Here is a 25,565-nt window from a genome sequence, read left to right as displayed (position 1 = left end):
ATATTTCAGACTTAAATAATAGTCCTAATTAATTATAATAAAAGTCAGCCAGCCATACTTGCCCGTTAATGCTTTTAAATGCATTGTGGTGATCTAAGGATACCACTAATAAATGCAAATTATTTAAATTGTCCACATTTTTTATCAGGAAACAGATGCGCTTCTGTTTCCGCTCAGTCTCTTGTCGTGTGTGTCCATAAATTTTGTGTAGCGCATTTTTTGTGCTTTATTTATTCAACAACATATTCTTCCCATAGATGGCAGGGCGGATGTTGTTTTTTTTTCCAAACGATCTGATGTGTCTTGCTATCGTATTGAATTACGATATAAAGTTGATGGATGCCTGATTGATTATATAAATACATTCATAAAATTGGTTAAAACAAAAAATCTTTGAAATGCAGCATCTAACATTTCTTAGGATTATATTATGAGTAATTTTTAATTTAAAAAGAGTTTCTGGTATTCATTTAACGCAGTTAAAACACTCACATAATTTCGTTATGATCCGATATTTTAAAACGCCTTTCGTAGTTCCAGGTAACTTTTTGTGTACTTTTTTATTATCGAAAGCAATCATATGAAAACAATTTTACATTAATCGCTAACTTGACTCCTAGTGCAGTAAGATGTTTCATTTATTTAAATGAAAAATTTAAAAAAAAAATGAAAAAAGAGAAACACCTTCCGATTAAACGTGATTTTGTCTTGTAAATGAGATAAGACAGCTAAGTTTTTTTTATATTTTTTTAAATCAATAACTCACAAAAAATATTTCTAACTTATTACTTAAAGAGTTTAGAATCATCGGCAGAGCTTTCCTTAATATAGCAGTTTGCAATATATAAAAAAAAAAGGAAAAAAATAAGATAAAGAAAAATATTAAGCTTTACATACTAATGTTTCGTTTCTTTTTCTTCGTTCTCCGTGCGTTTTGAGTTTGCAGTGGGATCATTAATGAATGGTGACTTTTATTAAGTCAAATTTTTGCCTTAAAGGAAAGCTATTTTACGAGAGTGGATTTTAGCTAAAAAAGATAAGATGTAAAATGTAGAATCGCATAAAAAAAAAAACTACATTTTTCTTCCGTCGCTACTTATCTTGCTAAACTCTTGTGATTCGCTGTTGCTAGGACACCAGAATCTCAAGCTGTGGGTCTTCGTTGGTGATTATTTTGCGGAGTTCCCTTCCCTTCCGGCTAGAGAACAGCTTTACTAGCAGCGGGCGTGCTCCAGTCTCTCTCCCCCTCCCCCCCACCTTCCCCACCGCACAAATGTAGAAGCAAAGGGACTGTTACTGCAGTAGCTATTGATGCGTAAATTTCTCCATCCTCTTGAATTCCCAAGTCGCTATGGCCCAGGGGGCAGGTCGTGTGGTGTGTTCAGTAATTTATCCTATCATCTGAAACGGATATTACTATATATTCTGATAATTACTGGCGCAAAAATAACTTACTTTTTGAAAACCGTCCAATAGTGAAATAATCCCAGACCTTCAATTTTAAATGTATAATATTAAGTGTGTGTGTGGGGGGGGGGGGGATTAGAAATGTAGATGATATGCAAGCGGTGAGTCAGTGGAATGATGTCATTTTTAAAAACACATCTGCTGTTTACCTATGCAATCTCAGTAGTAAATCATGTTAGTATTTCCTGTAATGTACGATACGTTTACAAGCTTTTTGTGGATGGAGTTAACATTAAAAAATATATATATATATATAAAAAGAATTTGTTTTGAAGGGGGAAAAAAGTGTCTTTTACCACTGACGATGAACCTCTAAGACACAAGTACCAATATAATCACACTAGTCAATAAATCAATGGTACAGTTTCACTTAACACTACAATTTTGGGAGGTGGAGTGGAGGGGAAAGCAATAACCTCCGATCGCAGAAAATGCAACTGACGCAGAAATCACAGAAAACTAGCAATTTCCTGTGTCTTCCTGCTATGGAAGCTGTTACTCTTGTAGCATGGAAAAGGTGCACTTTATCCTCCGTAATTGCTACTTTGTAGTGTCTTTTGGTGGAACTGGCAGCTGTAGGCTTATAGAATGATACGCGAGACGTAGATACATAAATAAATACATAAAGAACATTGGGAGGTCGTGAAGTTGTTAGACAAACTCGTTCACTTCCTTAGGTTAAATATGGTTGATGAATGAATTAGCTAATAATAATAATAAATCACTACCCCCCATCCCCACTCCAATATATTACGTTAGTTACGGGAAAGAAATTTTTCTTATTAGGCTTTGTTTTATGTAGCCATATCAAAATTCTACCTCAAAGATTGAATATGATGTTCACGAATCTACGTATTCCATGGAAGTATCCATACAATAAAAATAAATAAAGCAATAACAGATAATAAAAACAATTTTTTCCACATACGCTATATGTTAATGACTACACAAGATTTTTTTTAGACATTTTATTATAGACCGTATCAAAATTCCACCTCAAAGATCCAAGTATCGTGCTAGCAAATCTATGTTAAATTGAAAACCAATATTCGAGTAATCTTGCCGGTAAAAATAATATGCTGAGAATATTTTTTTTTTAAAGCATAACAAAATGACGTCATCTCAGAATTAGTAAATGAAACTTACAATAAATACTGGAGTTAATGTATACGTTATTCAGGTACAAAATTTAACTAAATGCATTTCTTTTATCAAATGATACGATTTTTTTCTTCTCAAATTTAAAAATACACCAATGACAGATTTTTCTTCCAAATCACAAATATTATGCAGATAAAATAAATTAATATACCTGTGTGCATAAATGTACACAGGTACATTTATTATGAGTATATATAATAAAAGAAGAGTAGTCAGTGGTAATGATTTTTTATAAAATAATTTGAAATATATAAGGTGTATAAATAAATGACAGATAGCAATTTTCTTTATCTGTTTTTTTATATCTGTTATTAACGTATATGATGTTGTAACATGCGTATTTAATTTTGTGTAACTATTTCGATTTAAAAATGTGCACAGCACTATTAAAATTAGAGTAACCATCTTATTTCTAGCTGCCTACGTTATCCCCATATTACATTTAATATAATCTTTTGATTGCCTGCGAGATGGCAGCACGTGCTAATAATACCTTGTATTCCCGTTCCACTGGTGAATATATCTAAGCTTTATCGCATAGATAACGCCATTTACATGCCAGAATCGTTACTTCCACACTTTTCTATCGATTTTAGGACATTTGCTCACTGGGAGCAATTTTCTTTATCCTTACGCTTTCTGCTGGAAGCCCTAACCATCCAATTTCACGTAGACTCCTGGCTGGGCATTCCTGTTTATTCAGGCATTATAACTGTCAATTTTCAAGTTGGAATTCACAAAAAAACCCCTCTTAACTGTTCGCCCCTTCCCTCGAGCTAACTATAGAGAGGAGCAAAGTAATAAAAGGTTCCAACTCTCATTACCACCAATTTATAGTTGCGTTTAAGCCATAGGACGAATGCTAACTCTGTAAACGAAAGAAGTTGCCACTGAAGGAAATCTTTCTGGGCATAGTGAACGACCCTCCAGTTACGGACAGCTGTTTCAACAATAGTTGAGCCTTCCCGAATGTTAGCCTCAATAAGACCCAACATTTTGAAATCCTTATCTCGGGATGGTGCCTTTGTTATGGTGTACACTGAAGACCGTGCACCAGAACCACCCCTTTATTGAAAAACACCACAGGCACAAAAAGGGGATGAGGGGGGGGACCGTCAGAATAGTGTCGCAAGAGGGCGAGAGTCGCTGCGTGATTTACCGAGTAAAGGACCTCTACAGATAAGAAATGGGGAAGGTGGGGACCTTGAGAAAGCCTCTTTTGTTGTTGGTGCTCTTAAGTTATTCCATGCGTTGTTGATTATATTCTTTCCGGGTGAGCATTTAGCCAATAATTACCTTGAAAGAGTATTCAGTTCTAGGAAGAAAAATGATCATTTAACCTTTATAGCTTAACTTTTGTATTACATAACTTTATCAATTAGACATTCTGGTTTCAAAGTCTGACCTTGTAGGAGCAAGGCCTCGTTGTCAGAAACTACTAACACCTGCAGGGAAATACAAGACTGTATAAGGAAAAATTAGGAAGACTATAATACATTTTGTTTTCTAGTATGATGTCCAGTTTCGATTTTTTTTCCCAGGATAGGTGCAAAAAAAAAAAACTTAATGTGTCAAATAAATAATACCTTCAGTTTTGCTATCATGTCAAAAAAAAAAAAGTCAGTGTCATATAGTATATTTATTAGCATTAGCAATATCTTTTAAAAATGAACACCACAAAATAGTCAGACTTCCATTTAGTGACATTAATTTACTAATGATCTTCATGTGTCATCATCCAGACAACAAACATTCATCATATCGCGATAGCTTGAGATACAAAAATTACAGCTCGCTTCTACTTCTCATAACTAGATGGTACTATTATAACAAACCTGACCGCCTAGCATCAGTATACGTCTTCAACTTCTACAAAAGTGACCTAGACAAAATACCTGCTACTGTAACAAGAAAATTACACCATACTGCATAATCTTCTCTGTTCTTTTGCCATAGAAAAAGCTTAAATACTTAGATACTAACAAGTCTGCTGGTCCTGATTGTAGTGTTCTTCTCGCTGCAGTGTACTATGTTTTGGTGGGTTTAGGGTGCATTTCTGAATACATTTTGACAGTGTTGTAGCTAGAGCTTTTGCTACCCGGGGCAGTCCTTGAGTTTGCCGCCCCTCTCAATACACACCAAAAATACTACAAAAAGTCAAAACGACGTATAGGGAAATAAATTAAAACACTATATTTATTATTATTGTTATTATTATTATTATTATTATTATTATTATTATTATTATTATTATTATTATTCCGGATACCTCCAAGGAGTCAATCCGAAGACTCATCGCGGGATCAACGCCATCTACCGCCCACCTCCACCACTTTTACTTTTTGAAGTAAAACTTTAATTTCAACATTCTAAAATGTTATTTTTCTTGCTTTTCTGTTAGCAAAATCGTCGATGACATTGGCGAAGTCTATTTCATAGTAATATAGGTATTTCTTAATCAATTTTATTTAGAAAAACTCCTCTCGCAACTAGCAACACTTACAGCAATTGTGAGGAAAATTCGCAGTAGTATTACAATATTTGGAATTGAGTTCTCGAGACCGTATTTTAGAATTAACTGCAAAAGTTCAAAATGGTTCCAAGTGCCGCCCGGTGCGGACCTCCCCCCCCCCCCTAGCCACGCCTCTGCCTTTTGATATGAGTGCATGTAGAAAAGTAGTCCGTTGTCATTCTCAGCTTTCAAAATGAATAACACAGAAGTATGTACGGTGTTTGGGTGGTGGAGTGTTCCCAAATGACTAATATGTCATCAACATATAAGACTTACTTAGCAGACTTCTTAGCCTTTTAACATTTTATTGTATCTATTGCTATCTGTTCAGACCGTTCCTTGAACAAGTTAAACAAAAGTCTAACTTGTTCAAGACAATAACACAGAAAGACAATGTTATTCATACATGTGATCATTCCATTAGGTGCCCCACAACGATGAAATAAATCAACCAGTTAATCAAGGAGCTTCTGTTTGAAAGTCGGTAGTAACAATGACCTTTCATTGGAAAGGCCTAGGTTCGAATTCCGTCTTGTGTGAGACGAACATTATAAGGGATTTTTAACTGAGTGTGAGTTAGTCTCCTATGAAGGAAGCAGAGTTTTTCCTCTAGGCAAGTCAGTTTTTTTTTCATTTCGTCTTTTCTCATCCTGAAAGAAAGTCAAACTGGTCAGAATCATATACGAAATTAGAACATGATGTAATTGAATTCGAATTCAATTCAGGCTTGCATGTTCAAAACTGCGTAATCTTCATTTACCAATCGGATCTGCTGTTTGTAAATGCTGAAGTGATTCATTCAACGAATCTTTACTACGCACTTGTTACAACAAATCGAAATTAGAGGGGGAAAAAAATCTCTTCCATTCCATCCCCGAACATTGTGAAGACAGCAACAGGGTGCAGTTAAGTCGTGTGTAAGTAAAGTCGTATTGAACTTCGGAGATACGACATCAAAGCCATATTACAAATCCATTAACCTTATCGTTGATATGTTCGCTAAAGGAACAAACCGTGGAATGTATGAGGTTGCAATCAATATCTCATACTCTCATCAAACTCGCTTTTTTGAAATATGAAAAAGAGCACCATGGCGATATCTGCAACGGAAAAATTGGGTCTCTTAGCCCATGCTTGTGAAATCTACTGGGACAAAGACATCATGCATTCTACAACAAATGGAAACATGAATTCGCTGAAGCAGTTCCAGTAAAAAGAAACTGTTGATGGTTTAATCTGTGAGACGGCTTAAATTTAAGCTCGATCTGATAATCTACTTCAACTCTATTGTGGAATGAAGACGATGGTTGCATTAATATTCTGATTAGTGATACTTTTCACCAACCATTCGAGTAGAATATAAAGCATCGATGTCAGCAGTGTAATAAGAGCCACTAATGTCAACAATAGTCAGTTCGGACTTTGATCTTATTCGAATGTTTGTATAATATAAATGCATATGATGGGGTTTGTATTTATTTTCTTAGTTTCTTGGATGTTATATAATGTGTACCTGAAGATGGCAAGCAATAAGATATTGGTCGAAACTGTAACGCATAATACTCATGTGTAAAATTCTGTTTTACATTGTAGTAACGGTTTTACTCAGAGGTATTTATACCACTAGATTTCTCCAATTTCGACTTGCTGTTGGTTTGTTATTTCAAGCAGTCAAGATTTCTAAGAAGATGAATGTAGAGGTCAAAAATCACTTCGAAGTATTCGTTAGCAGTTAATAATGTGCTTTCACTCGTTCAAGGTTTATATCTCTTCAATTTCGAAATATGAACTGCTGTTCAGTAAAGCGAGAAGTGCTGACGCTGTGCAATACATAGAAAAATAGACTGTTGAATGGTCGGCAGACAATGCCTGCTAAATATAGGGTAGTAGTGTGTCTAACAGGTGTATTGTAACGCCACTAACGTGAATCTTGCCACCTGTGTTGTACATAACAACGACCAAGTGAGATCTTGCTTATTAGCATATGGTTGAATGCATGACAAACTTTACGTCAGTAAAAAATGAATTTAAAAAACTAGCAAATTCATTGTTATCTGTTTTTGTATAGGCAAGTGTTTCAAGGTGATCAGTTCACATTATTAGTAGTCAACGTGTTTATAATGCGTTACATTAAAATGCTGACAAATATCGCTGTTAATAACTGCCAAATTCAAACAGCCTTAACTCTGTAATATTATTTGAACAACTAGCAAAAAAAGCCTATTTGTTAACAGCAAAAACAATAACAAATCGTTCTGGAGAAATACATAATTAATATATAAATAAAAAAAAGAAATTAGGAACGACTATTTATATAGGGAATTGAGAATCTATCCATTCCTCTTTTTTTTTTTTTTTTTATCAGAAGACCAGAATCTCTCCAAGCGTCCTCATAAATTTATTGTAGAGGCTGGCAATTATATGCGAGATATTAAAATAGTGATTCCACTTTGCCCATAATCCAAATAAAAAAAGTACATAAAAAAGTAAAATATCAGATATAATTTTATTGAAAAAATATTTTCTAAACAATGCAAACAATCACAAACATCCATGCCCACGGCATGGATGTTTGTGATTGTCTGTGAAAGCACTAGTGGTGGTAGTCGGCGGTAGATGGCGTTGGTGTTAGATGATGAAGGTTGGTGGAGTAGTGAGACAGAGTTGTAGAGTTGATTCCTTCCCTCGATAAGTCTTTGGACTCCCTGGAGTGTGATATAATAATAATAATAATACGATTATTAATTATTATTAAACATTACAGTAATTATTACAAGAATCATTACAAAAGAAGAAATAAATATATCCGGAAATATGGAAGACAGGAACTCTTCTGCATATTGGTATCGTGATTATTCTTTTATAAATTGGCAATTTTGTTTTTTTAAGGGGCAACAACATAATCTTTCTAGCCAGTTTCTTCGAAATCCTGTCTTCACGTAAAGAACAAGTAAAGGCTTTCCTATAATCCGTTCCAAATTGTTTGCTCACAGTTTATCTTCTTTTAGTAAGATTTGAATGGCATTGTTTAGCTTATCCTAAATTGGAAGTCCACATTATAATAAGCGTAAAATCAATTCTGTGCCTGTTATGACAATGTTTCTCTGTGGAATAACAAGAATCGACGACGTCTGGCAGCGTTAGTGGCTTTGGTGAAAAAACTTCAAGTGCACATGGCTACAGAAAAAAAAAAAAAAAAAATCTAAGGATCAATAGTACTTAATTGCCCCGAGGGTAATGTCAGGACGAAAAGGACATCCAATTAGTGAAAGGTCACAGGAATTGTATGGACACAACGTGATAGATTTGTTAGCTTGTCCACTAGGTAATAAGAGGATGCATTTTTTTTTTTTTCGGAGACCTGAATTCGGGAAAAAGGCATGAAAAGAATGTCATTTTTTATGTAATAAAGGAATTTGTAGTATTAGAGACAAAAGTGAAGTTCGTAATACCGAAATACCCCTGATAATGTAGAATGAAAACGATGATTCAGATGTCTTACCTAGTTTGGAAGGAAGGCACAAATTACTAACGTGAGAGTTCGCAGTGTTCAACATTGTTAACAATCATGCTACTTGCGGGTCATACTTGAACATGTGAATACGAACAATGGTCTATTTTCTATACAACCCTCATTTCCGTTTTGGAACAGACAGAAGTCTCCTGTCCTGTATGAACGTCGAAAGATGGAGAAAGCGATCAACCTGCATGCCCACATTGATTCCAAGTTTGAAGCACGTCTTTGTAACTTCACCAAGAGGAGATCATTCTACACAGCGTTGTTTTCTTCTCTGTCAGTTTCTCCCCACCCTCATTTGTCTCCTCCCTTGTCCACCCCAAGTTTGTATGTGCGGGTGGCTAATGGAGAAAGTCTGTAGTGTGTCAGACACGGCATTGAAGAAATCATCTATCTTAGTAACGGCTCTTGGGTGCTGCAAAAGATAATTGTGCACTTGGAATAGAGATGACTGCTCCCCGTCTTCCGTTCGTTTTCGGCACGGTTAGTAAGTAGACAGATAACGTGGGTCGAAAAATGGGGAAAAGGATTTGTCGTCATAATCGACGTCCCTTCCCGGTTCGTCATCACGTGATTTGGTATTGAGCAAGTTCCCTCTTCTACCTCCTCAGATAGTGCTATCTGGGATGGCTCGGAAGCTTAAACAAAACGCCAGCCGCAAAGATAAGGATATACCCTCCGAGATCACCGCCATGGCTCGGGAGAATAATAATAAAATGACACTCCCCTGGCGGAAAAAAAAAAAGATTTTTTACTATGCAACTGTAGGTGAAGTAATTCTGAATGGAAAACTAGCAAGTGAAATTTATCCAAAGAGAATGCGATGTTTTCTTAACTACTCTCCCCTCTCCCTGCACTTTTAAAAGCAGTACGTTGTCAGTTCCTGACTATTAGAGGTCGTCTGCTATTTCTAGAAGGTCGATGGAGAAAACGTGGGCTGGCCAGGTGCAACTTCTCATTGACAATAAGTGGAGATATACACGTGGGACTTACTAAAAATAGAGCGCTTTTGCAGTAATGTTTCAGGCAAACTTAGTCTATGCGACTCCCTCTTCTAGTCTCTGTTACTTTTTTTTTTCTTTTGTTGAACATTATGGAGCTGAAGATATTTCCATTGTCTCTCTCTCTCTCTCTGAATGGCAAGGATCAGATCCTGCATACAGAATGAAAACTGATGCATGTTAAGAACAGTTGCTTAAAACCACCAGGTTATAAACATTTAATGATCTTCTAAAAAAAAAAAAATCTCGTACGTGAAAGCAAAGAAAAAGAACTAAGTACTGAGCAGGGGCGGCTTGTGCATAGGCATTGCGGAACTGCAGAACCCCCAATTTTTCTCGATATAGAAATATATTTATTAATTTATTTATATTTGCTTGTAATATTTAATTTTATCATCAACAATCCTATATGATTTTCCTATTTTGTATAAAAATAATAAAAATCCATCTTGTAGCACTTAGGAGGGCAAAGGACGCTAGCAGCACTGTGTTTATCACAGTGTCATATTGCTACACGCGCAAGCATATGCACGTCACAGTGAGATGCGAGCTATTAGTGTAACGCGGCACTGTCCGTCGCGCAGTTCCACTGTTGTTTATATGCAGTTTGCGCCAGTAGTAGAGTGTTCGTAGTGCTTATCGTGTTTACTCCGTCTCTTTAAATATTTGGACATTACAATTAAAGGATTTAATTGTAATGTCCAAAAATTGTAAATCCATTCCTTCAATTACAATTAAAGGAATGGATTTTATTTTTAAGTAATTTTAAATTATACTAAATTGTATAATTTTATCGATAATAAACAATATTTTTTCATGTTTAATTTTTTTTTAATTTTGACCATAATTTTGATATTTTATCCAAACACGTATACACTGTACTTACGCTGTGTATGTATATTTCGAAAGTTGCAGCACCCCCACGATTTCAAGCCACGAGCCGCCACTGGTACTGAGGAAACAGAAGATTACTGCATTTCAGAAGTAGCTACTTGCCCAACTGTTTTCATTCATGATTGTTTCTTCTGCTTCTAATATTGAGTTTGGAAAGGTATTAAATCCACAATATTTAAAATAATATATCAGCTATGTAGCCTCGTCTAAATTGTAGCAGTTCCAGTTTTCTCGATACTTACTTCACGTTTTTACACGTGAGATATTTTTAAGACATAAGATGAAGAATAACTGGCCGAAATTGGTTGAATGATGTGAAATGCGCAAGTGTTTCTAGTTGGAGCCAACTTATTTTCCTCTTACAGCCTCATCCTTAGATCCATTATAGTTCGATTGGGTTGAAATTCACAGGAAAAAGAAGCAACTTAAGAAAGATCATGTTCCATATTTCATCGAAATCAGTTGAACAATGGAACGAGTGTAAGCAGGATAGAATCCACTAGTATCATCTAACAAAGTTTTAGTGGGTTTATTATATTGATAACGATTCTTATTACACCGATAACATTATACACAGTGTGGCATATTTTATATATTGAATATTTAGACTTCGTGCTGGTTTAAACTCATTACGGGGTTTAATGGAATGAATACAACACCTGTAAATAATTAAAAACATGTTTACTCCCTCGTATATTTCATATCATTGAGACATCGTCAGGGAAACAATATTAAAATTGAAAAATACACATAAATTTTTAATAATAATAATAATAAAATAAATAAATAATAAAATAAAATAAAATAAAATAAAAATAATAATAGGAAAACATTAGACCGAAAGCCTAAAGTCCTATGAGGGACGTCCTCTATGAATGCTGTTGGCTAGACTTAGCTGTGTTAGGCGGGAGGCTTAAGGATTAAAATTTCCCAAATCTTAGGAAGATGCAACTATTTATTAAGATTATGTCGGTTTTTTAATCCTGCTGCTGATTCTAAAAATAAAAAAAAGTCTTTCAAACTTGAATATTTGCAAATTTGTATAGGAGAGTGGATATGGGTGAGGCTGAAGTTACTGTTGAATTGTCCTTTATTCGCCAGACTTTCCTGTCCAATGGCTTCAATGCCAAAAAACAAACAAATTAATTGTTCCTGCCATCCCCCTCAACCCTGTCAACATGCCGACTATAGTTATGCTACCACTGTTCCTTATATCCGGGAAGAACCTCAGAAAAAATAGCCAGAACTCTATAAAAATGCAATCTCTGCACGCCATTCAAACCATATCTAAAGCTGGCAACCCTCATCCGCTCTCCTAAGGATCCTCAACCTCCTCTCTCTGTTCCAGGTATTTATAGGGTTTCTTGTTCCTGCAACTTATCTTATTATGGTCAAACTAGGGGATCTGCAAACATCCGCCTAAAAGAACATAAAAGTACATCTGTTACCATAAGTGTCGTCATTCAGGTCTTGCTGAACATGCCTTGGATACCTTGCACAGAATCAAACGAAAAAAAACAAAAAAACTGCTATGCTTCACCACAAAATATAACCAATTTGAAAGACTTTTTTTAGAATCAGCAGCAGAATTAAAAAAAAAATAATAATAAACCCGACCTAATCTTAACAAATATTATTTTGTTAATATTCGTTATTAACATGTATTTATTATGTATTACATTTTCCAAGATTTGGGAAACTTTAATTCTTAGACCTCTCGTCTAACACAGCTAAAGCTAGCCAACAGCATCCATAGAGAGTGTTCCTCATAGGACTTGAGGCTTTCATTCTTATCATTTCCACTTATTGTTTGTACAAATTTGTGTATGTTTTTGAAATTTTAATATTTCTCTGACCATGTCTCAGTGAGTGAAATGAAATACGGGAGTGATTAGGCATGTTGTTTAATTATTTATATGCGCTGTGTTTATTCCATTAAACCCAGTGGTGAGCTATGAAAATTTTAACAAAGGGCTCGCATCGTCGAGCAAAAAAAAAAAAACGTATTTCACACAAAAACGTTTATTAATACAGCTTATGCACAAATGCCAATCAAAAAGTATGAGGGGACAATCAACCTGTAAAGGCTATCATTTTTAAACAAATATTTCATGATCTAAACATGAAATATTGCACACAATCATCTGTGTTAATTTATCTTACATAAGAAAAACATTTTTTAACTATCAAAATATAATAAGAATAAAATCTTTTATAATCGCACATATGAAATAGTCCGCATTTTTTATAAACAAAATAAATTTCTTTTGTTTGCGACAGAAGTTTTTATGACAAACAATCTATAAAGAATAAATAAATCTTATCTAAACGCAATAATATTGAAGTGTGTTATATTTCTCTTTTGTTTTTATACTTCAAGTGATAATCAAAAGGTACCAATCAAGGGGCATTATTTTATATTCCTATTTATTTATATGTGATTACCAAAAATGAATTCTTATTTGTAAAATGGTGGTAACAGTAACTATAATATTTTATTTAATAAAATTACTTTGTTAGGTTACCATATAAGTTTGTCGCTTAATATATTAAAAAAAAGTATGTTTTTTTTAAATAAAAAAGTAAACAAAAAGAACAAGGGACTCGCAAATTTAAGAAAAATTTAACAAAGGGCTCGGGCGAGTCCCCGCGATCCCCTTATAGCTCACCACTGATTAAACCCCATAATGAGAACATATAATTGTGTTCGAAACTTCCGTGAGGTGCGGTGATTACCCTTGGAGGGAAATGGATGGCAGTGCTGCAGCCAATGAAGCTCTAACTGAGGCTCGGTTGTTACCCTCTTGCCATGATCAGAGCTTTAATAGCTCAATAACACCTTATCCCTACACTGTCCTCTACAGATAACGGGGAAGATGAAAAGCATTCTTGCTTCGCCCCTTTAAGCCAGTCCTTATAAGGATAAGGACCTACAATCAAAGCGCAATTATTTTTAGTTTTCGTTAAGAACAAAGTTCTAAAACAAGTGAGTGTGGAAATCTTTAAGGGTATATTTCCTGCTATTTAAACTTATTTTCGTTACGATTCTACAATTCAATTTATCAGATGCGATAAATTTGGTACTTTTTTTTTTTTTTATTTGCGTGTGTTGAAGTTGGAAGAATGCGAGGGACCGTAAATCAAGGATTGACTTTTAATGCCTACAGAGCTTATTATTCACTAATATATTAAAGGTGTTCCTGTATAATGAATCAGGGGAAAATTCCAGGGGGGGAACAATATGAGCAATATCCTTTACCACAGGAAAACGGATCAAGAAATATTGTGAAGTTTTAGTTAAGTAACATAAATAAAACATTTTAGTTATAATACAAATTGAACATTAGTAAAAATGTAAATATATTAATAAAACAATAAATGCATAAAAATATTTCTCAACTACCTCAATCTAAACTCGCTATAGGCCTCTCTACAATTAAAGGCTTCATCCATTCCTGCACTCAACCAAGCAGAAAATCTTTCCCATCTATTTCAGATCCAGGTTCAGTCAGGATGGTGATAGTGTAAAGCCATTTTTTGTATATTAGACGATAAAATAGTTCAGTCATTTCCTTTTTTTTTTTAATACATTAACAAAGCGGTATATCTCCACTTTAAAAGAGTATTCGTCTCTACCTCTGAACCTAGTTCATTCGATATCTGCGATATCTTTAGGAAAGCCCTGGGTTCGAATCAGTCTAGAAAAAAGTTATTCAGGTGAAGGTATTTAGCCGATCCCACGCAGAGGTGGAAAGATTTTTCATTCCCTAAAACAGGCGAACTAGCTGGGGAACACATAATAAAGAGGCATAACGACCCCGCAGCCTCATGGCTTCGGTCCTAATTTCAACTAAACCAAATCTATTTGAGTTTTAATTCTAAAACTCGAATTGAGTTTGCACATGACAGTGATAGGTGAGTAAAATAAATAAAAAAAAAGTAACATCAAATGAGAAATTCCGTTAAAACATTATTATTCGAAGATCACACTTTCTAATAACCATTCTCATTGCGATTTCTTATTCTTTCAGTAGCTTAAGATGCCTTCCTGTCATGACTAAATTTCGGATTTTCATTTCATCAAGGTTAAAAGGAATATTTTATTGAAAACAGTGTAGGAAACCCTCATGAATTTTTGCCTATTCGTCTCATTAATCATTATCTAAATAACTTAGCTTGGGTCCTTTCACAGGGTATTTTCTCTTTCTATTGACATCCATCTATAGAAGATTTTGCGATCAGCAAACTGCCCGGAGTAAGCTGACATCCTAGTTGCAAGAAATTGATGGAGATTATTGTCAGACACAAATAGCAACCAAAAGTCACGTGTCTCCACTATTAATACGAACATCAGGAGCGTGGCCAGGGGTTGCAGTGCAATTGTTCGACTCCCGTTCCCATCGACACTCATTTTGGTAATGCAGCACAATGTCTGTTCTCACGTATTGCAAATATACTCCTTTATACGTTTGATAGCTCTACTGGCGCTTCATTAGGCATCATAGCCACGTTACTTGCTTTGCATTTTCCTTCTTCCCACGTTTCTTTCCTGCCCCCCCCCCCCTCTTTTTTTTTTTTTTTTGTGTGTGTGTGTCGCCTAGATCCCTGCAGGGAGGTTACCATTGTGAGGGCAGCATACAATGACCGGCGATAACAGGAAAATGAGGCACAGTGATTTTAATATTTGCACGGATGTTAGAAACTAGGGGAGGGGAGTTAAAGTGAAAGTAAATTACTGCTACTGACCTGGGGGGGGGTTCCTTATCGCCCCCAGTTTTATCACGAGTTCTCTTGGAAAAGTTAGATGAGCTAATAAATTCTACAGCTGAAATTATTGACATATGAAGTTTTATCGACATCAGAACTACCAAGTAAGTATAAAAGAACTTTACTCTGTCTGCATTAAAAAAAAAAATGTCTCCCACCTTGTTTTGCTTGACCTATCAAAAGAGTGAAGCACGTCCCTATTGTACATCAGCGTCATGTAATGATATAAAAAGATTATTCTATTTTGCTCTCTGCTGGTGAATGAGGTTGGACTAGAGCCAAGTACATGAAGGTCTCTCTCATTGTGCTAATGTAAACAAATCAAACATTCCAATAGGGTTGGCTAAGTGAAGCTAATTCTCGTCTCCCCACCTTTCGCAACTCATCATGACATAAGAGATGTTTTCGATTACAATTAGTCAAAATAATTATCGTATAGTTAACAGTGCACCCTCTACCTCCATGATAGAAAAAGTGAGATGAGAAGCAAGAAGTTGTGAAATGTTTGTTGTGCAATTTGGTAGAATAAACAGGATCGTCTGAAAACATTTCAACAGGAAAACAATATTAAACTACCGCATATTTCGTCTCTAAACAACTTCCGCTTTTTTTTTTTTTTTTTTTTCACGCGAACAGCTTTCAACACAGATTAACTTACAACCCCTTCACTCTCTCTCTCTCTCTCTCTTTTAGACAACATTTCCTTTTGAGTAAATATTTTCACTGAGGCCAACTAAATCTGGAAACATCAATGTCGGATGAGGAAAAACGCACTCGAGAGTTCCACAAAGGGGTTTATTGTGACGTTGACAGACAACTAGTCGGCCCAACCTCCTCTAGACTTATCCGATAACAAATTAAAGGAGTGTTCATTGTAAACTCCAGACAAAATATACCACTAAACCTTCTGTTGAAAGAGCTCCTTGTAAGATTTACTCTTTTTTTTTTTCTTTTTTGACTCAGCTTTCCCCTAGCCTACTTGTTGACGTCAACTCAAAGAAACAAAAATAAAAAATAGGAGTTCAAATTAGCTAATGGGTACTGACTTACCAAGTGCTAATTTGTCGATTATTTAATGGGACATCCGGAGTGTAGAAGAAAAAATAAAATGCACAGAATTCCTATGACCATACCGATGCTAGGTTTATTAATGGCGCCATTAATTTTACGTTCTGGAATATTTTTTGAAAGATAAAATAAATAGATATACTAAAAATATAAAATGCATTTTAATCATTTATTGTTTCATTATTTGTATCAGTGAATAACAACTGCAGAATTATGAATTTACGTTTATCATTTTAAATGCTAGCGGTGGACCCTCTGGATCTATTTTAAAAAAAAATGCTCTATTCAACTGTAGGTTGAATAAAATCCTTAGAATAGCAGTTTCCAACTCCGAGACAAATTCAGTAATTTTCACAAATTAATCATCTCTGTATCTTTAATGTTTGCAGGGAACTTGTATGGTATTCTTGTTTAGCAACTTCACTATCAACTGTGTTATGAGCAAATAGAACGCCGAAGAAGGGGGAATGTACTCGGATGGATATTATTGGATATCACTTATGTGAGGGAGAAGGGAAGGTCTGTATAATTAATAAAATTTCCCACAATGTACAACTTTCACAGAAATGTTGTGCAACCCATTTAAAAATCTTTCCATTATTACGCTACGGCGAGGTGTTCCTAATTTTCGTGCATTACAAATGTCCTGCTGTGGTCCCCGTCACCCTGCCTTACGCCACCTGACGTCACGGTGTAGCCCGCACTTCGCTTTCACGCGAACTAAGTCGATTTGACAAGCCTATTACTAACAGCTGACTTCACATTAGACAATAACAAGGCGATATCCCTAGAAAGGTCCCCGCTTGGCGCACGTGCAAAACCTGTCACACATTCGAGTAAGCGAGTGGTAGCCGCTTCCGTGCATGCGGTGACGGATTTAGATGGGATATGTGTATGGGAAAGAGAGGGGGGGGGGGGATAATACCCAGAGGGAATTGGACCACGCTGATTGATAGCATATTGATTCTGTGCCTAACGATAGGAGCCCGTATGCTATCGAAATAACATAAGGATAGCAAGGAGGGAGTACATCTATGGATCCAAGTAAAGGGAACCATAACATACCCCTCTCCCCTTTGGTATGCTGCTGGTAGAAATTAGCTAGAAATCATGAAACTTCTTCGATGGTCATTGAATCCGCAGTTTACAGATGAGGTGGAATTGTTGGTAGTCAACCCCCACGAAATTTTTGAAAATAATAAAATCATAAAAAAGTTACGTATTCACATTGTATAATAAGTCTAAATTATTAGTGTCTACGCATTTTTTCATTAGTAATGGCTTTTAGAGCAGACACTGTATTTCGGAGCTATTAAATTTTGTAAACATTATTTTTCATTATTCCAATTAAGTTGATATTGAATCCAACATTATTTCAAAGCCGAATAAAGAAACTACAAGAGTTTCGTGCCGAATATAGAAACTATAAACGTTTCGGCAGATCCAAGCGTGAGCAAACCTTTCATGACAGGGGCAACTCGTGGTAAAGGTGGAGTAAGATCCGATCACTTTCCTTAGTATTTCCCATAGTGTAAAGTCTTGGTGCCTTTTGTGATGTGACACCTTTTGGCAACTGGTATGGTAAACTATAACTTCTGCATCACTTCAACCTGAGTATTTACGTCTGAGTCTACCTATCCACTGATGAGACCTCAACAAAGGTCGAAACCCCACATAATGTATAACATCATACATGTCCGCAAGGAGATGTGCTTTACATTATGGGAAATACTAAGGAAAGTGATCAGAGCTTACTCCACCTTTACCACGAGTTGCCCCTGTCATGAAAGGTTTACTTATGCTTGGATCCACCGAAACTTTTATAGTTTCTATATTCGGTATGAAACTCTTGTAGTTTCTCTATTCGGCTTTGAAATAATGTTGGATTCAATATCCACTTAATTTGAATAATTTTGCATCGCCGAAGTGAAACCTTTTGGCTCTTTATTTCAGTAATTATCTTTCATATTTCTTTTATAGAAGAAAGAAATATGAAAAATGATTCCACACATCATAAGAATACTACTTTTCGTACTATCATTTGTGAATAATGATGTCAATCGTTATTGTAGCAATGAACCCAGAGATATTTATGACGGGTTTTTTTTTTTTTTTACAGCCATTTCTCTTTGTCATTTGAAACGCATTTTTGGATAGGAGTTGGGTAGGAGCCACATAAAAAAAAAAAAAAATAATAATTATGTGGCTCCTACCCACGAAAGGTTTATGTAAACTATATGACAGTACATATTCGTACCCTGGATGGGCTAAGGATTTTTTCTATTTTTAATATATATATATATATATATATATATATATATATATATATATATATATATATATATATATATATATATATATATATATATATATGTGTGTGCAGCTGGAAATCCTCCTCTAGATATGAAACATGGAAAACTCCAATAAGAAGGGCGATTTCACACTGGGCGATGAAGTTCATCTTCCACCTAAAGGCAATCACAAGCATTCATGCCATGGTGGGATTCGAATCCACAACCTACTGGTTCGAGAATAGATACGTTAATCACTTAGCCAACCAGGCTGGCGACTTTAATCGTTTCAGTCGTTTTTGCCGCTAATGGTCCAGTTGAAACGAAACTTGTCGTCGAACCAAAAGTAGTTCGACGAGAAACAGTGTCGATCTATTTTTTCCGAAGGATTCAACAAAGTTTTGCAACGATTCCACGTGTGAAATAGCAATAAAATTACTTCAGCCAGAGCAGAGAAAATAACAAGTGTGGATGATTTGTTCAATAAGAAAAAATAAAACCAATAATGACAGATGCTCTGAATTTTGTAAAACGTGCTTAACAGTATGAAATAAGCTTAAAGAAACCATCCCTTACTTAATATTAATGAAATAGTTGATAATATTTTCCATCCGTGTTACTCGGTTTCATGATATGGTTGTAGATATGTGTTCCTACGGGTGCTCCGGTTCTTTTCCCTCATAAACATAAAACCGACCTTGAAGATGTTTGGTGCGTGTACATCCAGAGGTATAAACATGAATACGGGTAAGTAGATTCATGCCGTTGCTACCCAACATGGATTTAAGTCTCCAAGCGGATAATAAAATATTGTATAATTAAATATACTATAGGATAGTTTCAGTTTATAATTAAGCGTTTGGGGGCGGGGATGAAATTCCTTGTCACTTTAGGGAGCAACCAATTACTCGAGTTGATACATGACGGATATCTTAGTTTAAATCATATTTTAAATAAACATTTTTATACTTCCTTTCGTAAAAAAGGGGGGGAAATCTGCCTGGCTTCAGCTGTGTTCCGTGTTTAATTATTGGTTTGAGTTCAAAGGTTAAATGTCTGCTACATATTTAAAGCCTCGTGTTTGAATATTTATATTTCGAGTAGAATACTTTAAAACAGTAATTTATTAAAGAAGAGGTTGGAGAACAAGTTCGAACTTTTACAGTGCAGCCTGTTTATCGCCCCACTTACAGTCAAGATGTTAAACCTTTGATGTGAGAACCCCCAGAGTAACATAAGGTTTCTCACGTTCCAGTTGCCACATTAGCACTAGTGACCCCGTACTAGAGTAGCAGAGACTTGATTAAATTTGCACTAGGGCCGTGATGTGTGCGCGTCATAGAGAAAGGCGGAAGTGAAAACCAAGGTCCCGGAGATGAGCGGACATTAGAATAATGAAGGGAGAGGGATGCGTGGCCACACGATTACATAACCTTCCAGGCTCGTCGCCATGTCAGAACGATGTTAAGAACAGCCACTAAAAAATGCAGGCAGAGGTTCGAACAATAATCCACTGGTGCCCGACTGCTGTGCAAGCTCCGCATTCTGTCGAGCCAGTAAAGAGACATCACAAAGCAAATATTTACAGTATTTTTTTTTTTTTTTTTGCTAGAATCATATAAAATGCGAATGCTAATACTGTACCAAAAATGCACGACTCATCTTCTCCTAAAGGCATTTTAAACTTTGTGCCATTCTACTTACTCTTTCGATATTAAAGCTCTGTCTGGTGCAAATTACACTCCCATCTTTCATCTTTGTCATTCATAATCTGTCCTCTTTCTGTCTCTTTTTCTCTCTTTCTCCCAGTCTATTTACATCTATCTTCTTCTCGCACATCTATCTTCACTCTTCTATCTCACTTTCCGGATTCATCCGTCTTCGGTTTCATCGCTAACGACGTCAGCCGGTCACGACAGCACACCTTCGTAATTTGAAGTCTAGCCAACCACGCTGCAGATCTTTAAGACAGCGACCTGACAACGTAGTGTCTTAGATCTTCGTCATTCTTGTCGCATTTGTTCTTTTCCAGGTTACGTCTAAATGAACTCTTAACGTTACTTCCCTACGCCTCTCTTTCTTTCTTAGTGGAAGGGGAATGAACTTGTTGAGCAACATAAAGAAAGTAGAACAACTGGATGGAAAAGAATATCATAGTAAGGGGACTGTGTACTCACTCATGTTTTGAAAGGGAAATCCTATTCATTATTATTCGGGTAGTATTCACATTATATCATGATGCATTTCATGCAGTTTTCTTGCCTTTCCAAGTTTATATATATAAAATATTCATCAAAGCTTGATTTGCTTCCTCAGTCTTAAGAAAAGGCTGGTTATGTTCTACTAATTCGGGCCCTATCCAAGGGCCTATGAGTTGTGGAAATACTTTCTGAAAATGAAAGCTGTGCCGAACAAAGCGGCCTTTTGCAGCTGCCCAATTTTTAATCCATCTAACTCGAGTGCTTCTAGTTGTTTTTTCAATGTTTTAGGGATGGCGCCTAAAGACCTATTATTATGGAAACAACTTTCGTTTTCTTTTGCCAGATTCTTTCAACTTCGATTTGCAAATCGCGATATTTTGTAATTTTTTCATTTTCTTTGTTGTCAATCCGACTATCTCCTGGTACTGATATTTCGATAAACGTAACACCCTTGTTTTCACTTTTTTCAACCACTGTTATATCGGGTGTATTACATTCCAAGCTTTTGTCAGTCTGGATTTTGAAATCCCAATATATATATATATATATACACGAGAGAGAGAGAGAGAGAGAGAGATACATCGTATATCTATCTATCTATCTATCTATATATATATATATATATTAGGGTTACTAAGTAATTTTATAAGCTTGGTTATTTTACTCCTAATCCGAAGTAAGCAAACAGTTAAGTTTGCGCCCGAACGTAGTTCAAGTCTAAAGGTGGTGCAACACCAGGGCAACTCATTATAAAGGTGGGTAAAGCTCTGATCACTATTCTTAGTATTTTCCATAATGTAAAGCAAATACTAGAGTGAGACACGGATAATTTGAATTTTGATACGATTTCTAAATACTGACATATAATGCGCACAAATCAGGCAAAAATACAAAGTAATCACTTTGGACAGTGGTTCTCAAACTTTTTACCTCTGAGCCCCACACTGTCAGCCACCCCCCCCCGCTGGTTTTATTTATCAAAATAGAAGTCATACTAAGTTTGATGTTTTATTCAGTTTATTTTGTGTTTTCTACATACTATTTAACAGTTTTTGACATAAAATAATTAAAGTATCACAATATTAGGCCTACAATAAAAATTAGTTTTAACACTTGCAATTAACCAAAATTAAATACTAACAAGTATTTAATTTTTCTCTGTAAAAATAATCAAACATTTAAATGTCAAAGTAATGTGATGGATGGACCTGCTTTTGAGAACAAAGTTTATCAAAACGTGGTGTAATATCAGAAATGGCCACTCTAAGTTATATTTAGTCTTGAACGATACTTTGACTTCCTTGCCAATATGCATCCAGAACTCTGATAAAGACAATTCCTCAAATTTACTTTTCAGTGAAGTATCACTAGTGAGATCGATTAAAACCTGTATCATCAAAAGTTTTTCTTTCTGTATTTTTATTTGTCGTTATTTTTAAAACTGATTTAGGACAGTTTTAATTTTTATCTGTAGGAAAGTATGCCACCCCCTTTCAAGCTATTGCCCCCCTGGGTCGCGCCCCACAGTTTGAACTACTGACTTGGGACATTATTATTTTTCCGGACTGAATCAAAAAAAGGCTGAGATAACTCGTTTTAATTAATTATCATACACAAATTTCAACCTCGTTTAGTTATAATCATATAATCCCTGAAAGCTCTGGCAGAAACTGGGACATTCAGTACATCGATAACACTGATTCCCATGAAATATGGACAAAAAGTTATCTTATTTATGGAAATTATAAATATGTATTAAAATTTTTCTATATCGATGTCATAAACACATCAGTTCACACTTCACGCACGTAAAACAGATGAAACTCAGAAAACAAAAACAGTAACTCATGATAAATGACAAAGTTCAATTGGATTGCTTCACACAATAACCAATCACAGTCACTACGACTTTTGGGTGCTATTCTCTCAACGCACACCTTGTCTCGCCTTCTGGGCCGTTTAAAACCGGAACGCTAAGAATTCGACAGGCTGCGCCATCTGCACGCCAGTTTAAAGAACTCAAAGGTGTCATTATATGTTACATCACACCCGCGCTATTAACGAGAATGTTCACGCGTCGAAAAGTGTCCTTTTCATGAAGCATTCATATATCGCGTTTAATTTTAGGATTTTGAATTATAAAATAAGTTATTTTATCATTTATATTTATTTATAAAATATTTTTATATTTTATAATTCGATTCCCATCTAAGTCCGAAGAACCTTTAAAATGGCTTTTCATTTAATTTAAGTTTTAACCGGTGTCATAACGGAGATAGCAGAGTTTTTCCTCCCAGAAATTCGGGTTTTTCATCTCGCAAGACAGCAAACTTGCAAAAAGAACACATAATACAAGAAATATGAGGACAGCCACACAGGTAGCCTGAGAAATGGTTTGAAGACTCTGTGTCATCAATACTCACGAGAATGTTCTCTTGACGCACGAGCCGTTTGCGATATAAGGGCATTTTCATACGTTTTAGCATGCGATGACTAAATCATTACTCACAACTGTTTGCAGAGTAATGGTATAGGTTCTGTCGACTCTATAGCTGAAGCTATTCCCGCCTCTTTGCAGCTGTCGTGTTTGACAGAATGTCTTCAAGAAATCCCCTAAACCTCAAATATTCCGCAGACTCACATTCCTACTACTCAGTTAGTTGACAGGCACTTACATGACCTCGCACTTTATCGGGTATCTCTTGCTTACTTCTCCGCCACCTTTACTAAGCATGTGCGTGTGTGTTAGGGAATGTGGGGCAAGTAGGGAAATGTTTGAAGTGTGCCAGAGGCCCCTGACGTGTGCTAGCGTAACGGCTTCCCCCCCCCTCTCTCTCTCTCTCTCTCTCTCTCTCTCTCTGCGAACCATTTTGAAATATGGATGTGGTGAAAGCAGATTTTAGGAAATGTCTTTCGCGATATTCATTTCGGAGGGACACAAAATAAGGGAAAACAATTTCACGACGGTTTTCAGCTAGAGATTAATCTTGTGGCTCAAGAGGGTAACAGATATGGGGGAAAGTCGAAATGAATATCCCTGTCAGCCTTGGTGAAGTACACTAACGGTTAGAGCTTTGTTGGGAAGCGCTTTAATGTCAGTCCAGATCGATCTCTAAGGGGGTGCTCTACTGCTGTTTGGTGGTATAGTTCTTGTTCCTCACTCATACTAGGGAAATACAAATTGGGCCTTTGAATCTATGTCAGGACGATGCACCCATTATCGGTCACCGGTCACCACACGGGAGACTTCTGTTCATCGCCCCATGACTAAAAGCATCCATTGTTTGTTAATCTGCAGAAGAACAGTTCAAGACGAGGGCAATTCGCGGCTCCCCTCGTTATTCCGCAGACTTTCACAGTATACCGAATATCTCACCGGGAAAACGTTCACAATGAACTTCAACAGGGTAGTTCGCACAGCACGCAGGCTATAGAGGGTGGTCACTTGGCAAGTAAAGACCGGTTCTTCCACTGGTGTTCGTCACTTATTTAAGCAGCCTCTTTCTGAGAGTCCGTTGACTTCTTCACCTGGTGCCGGATCTACACTTTCCTGCACCCAAGGCACTGTCTGTTGGTCTCAACTGCAAGTATCATTACAATGTTTACAATACTGTTCACTCAATCCTTTTTTGTTTTCTTTAATTTTTTTTTTTTTTTCACGATTTCTAAATACATCATCACGTTCTACCAACTTCCTCTCAAGTTCTCTGTCTATCTCTCAATCGCTGGTATATCCTCATCTGTACATCGATCTTTCTAATCTATTATAGGGCGTTCATATATCCTGTTTTCTATTTTTAAAAAATGCCCTTGCACTTTTAATAATGTACTAATATGATCTGATTTTGTTTTATCTCATCTTAATGAGATCTAACGTGATCTCATTAAGTTAATATTCATTCCATATTAAGCTTAGCAAAATTTTCAGAGTTGAATTTGCATTTTTTTTAAAATACTCTTCCGTATTATGCACTTCTGTGCTCAGATCTTTTTTTGCAGCATAAGTAGTGAATTTTGAAACAGTTCTGAGATTAGTTTTTGTGATATTCTCAAGTGTTTGTTAGCACTTCGTACGATAAATGCTAAGGCTTGAAACTTGGAAGACGAGGCAGTGTCTACAATATCATGCTAGCATTTTAATTCTGCTATTATAGTGTCTACGATAACAGAATTAAAAAGCTAGCATAATAGATAGACCGAGGAAGGAGAACAAAGTGTAACTACTAGGGAAATGATCAGAGACAACATGAAAAGCCGTTTTTAAATAGCATTCTTGTATAGAGACACTCTTCATTATTACAGATAAATATAAACGAGCAACTGTTTTGCATATTTCATCGAGATATTTTAAACCGAATCGAAATATACGACTCGGTTTAAACCGAAACTAAAATGTTGCGAAAAATTTCAGGAGAGATCCTTAATACCAAATGTTCATTAACTTTCATCCAACTATAATGAAGTCAATACTTTTATTGAATATTATTGATTCACAATAATATTTGTGAACAAATATAACAAATATTGTTTTATTTGGTTATTAAACAATATTGGATATTTTTATCCAATACTTCAGACGATACTAATTTGACAAATATTTCCAAGCCATTCAAGTAAAAATTACAATATTTATTTTATGCTTCAAAACTCAGTTATCGACAATTTGTATGCGCATGCGTATTTCTG

The 25,565-nt window shown here is 35.7% G+C and overlaps 1 protein-coding gene across 2 annotated transcripts in view; it reads right to left on the bottom strand.

The window, feature by feature from the left end:
* Nucleotides 1-25,565, bottom strand: part of LOC150103511 (uncharacterized) — a 51,951-nt gene that overhangs the window by 4,581 nt on the left and 21,805 nt on the right. Inside the window, exon 1 of one of the 2 annotated variants that reach the window (XM_090397531.1) lies at nucleotides 10,545-10,695. The exons of the other annotated variant lie outside the window; for it this stretch is intronic. The gene's annotated coding sequence lies outside the window, so the exon portion shown is untranslated. Of the gene's footprint in view, nucleotides 1-10,544; nucleotides 10,696-25,565 lie in introns of those variants that run through there. 2 annotated transcript variants of the gene reach the window in all.

The sequence above is a fragment of the Typopeltis vanoorti genome, chromosome 9 (assembly GCF_054136105.1).
Source record: "Typopeltis vanoorti isolate ZY-2024b chromosome 9, IOZ_Tvanoo_1.0, whole genome shotgun sequence".
Lineage (NCBI taxonomy): Eukaryota > Metazoa > Arthropoda > Arachnida > Uropygi > Thelyphonidae > Typopeltis > Typopeltis vanoorti.
Note: the sequence above shows the minus strand (reverse complement) of the source record. Positions and strands in the feature narration are given on the sequence as shown.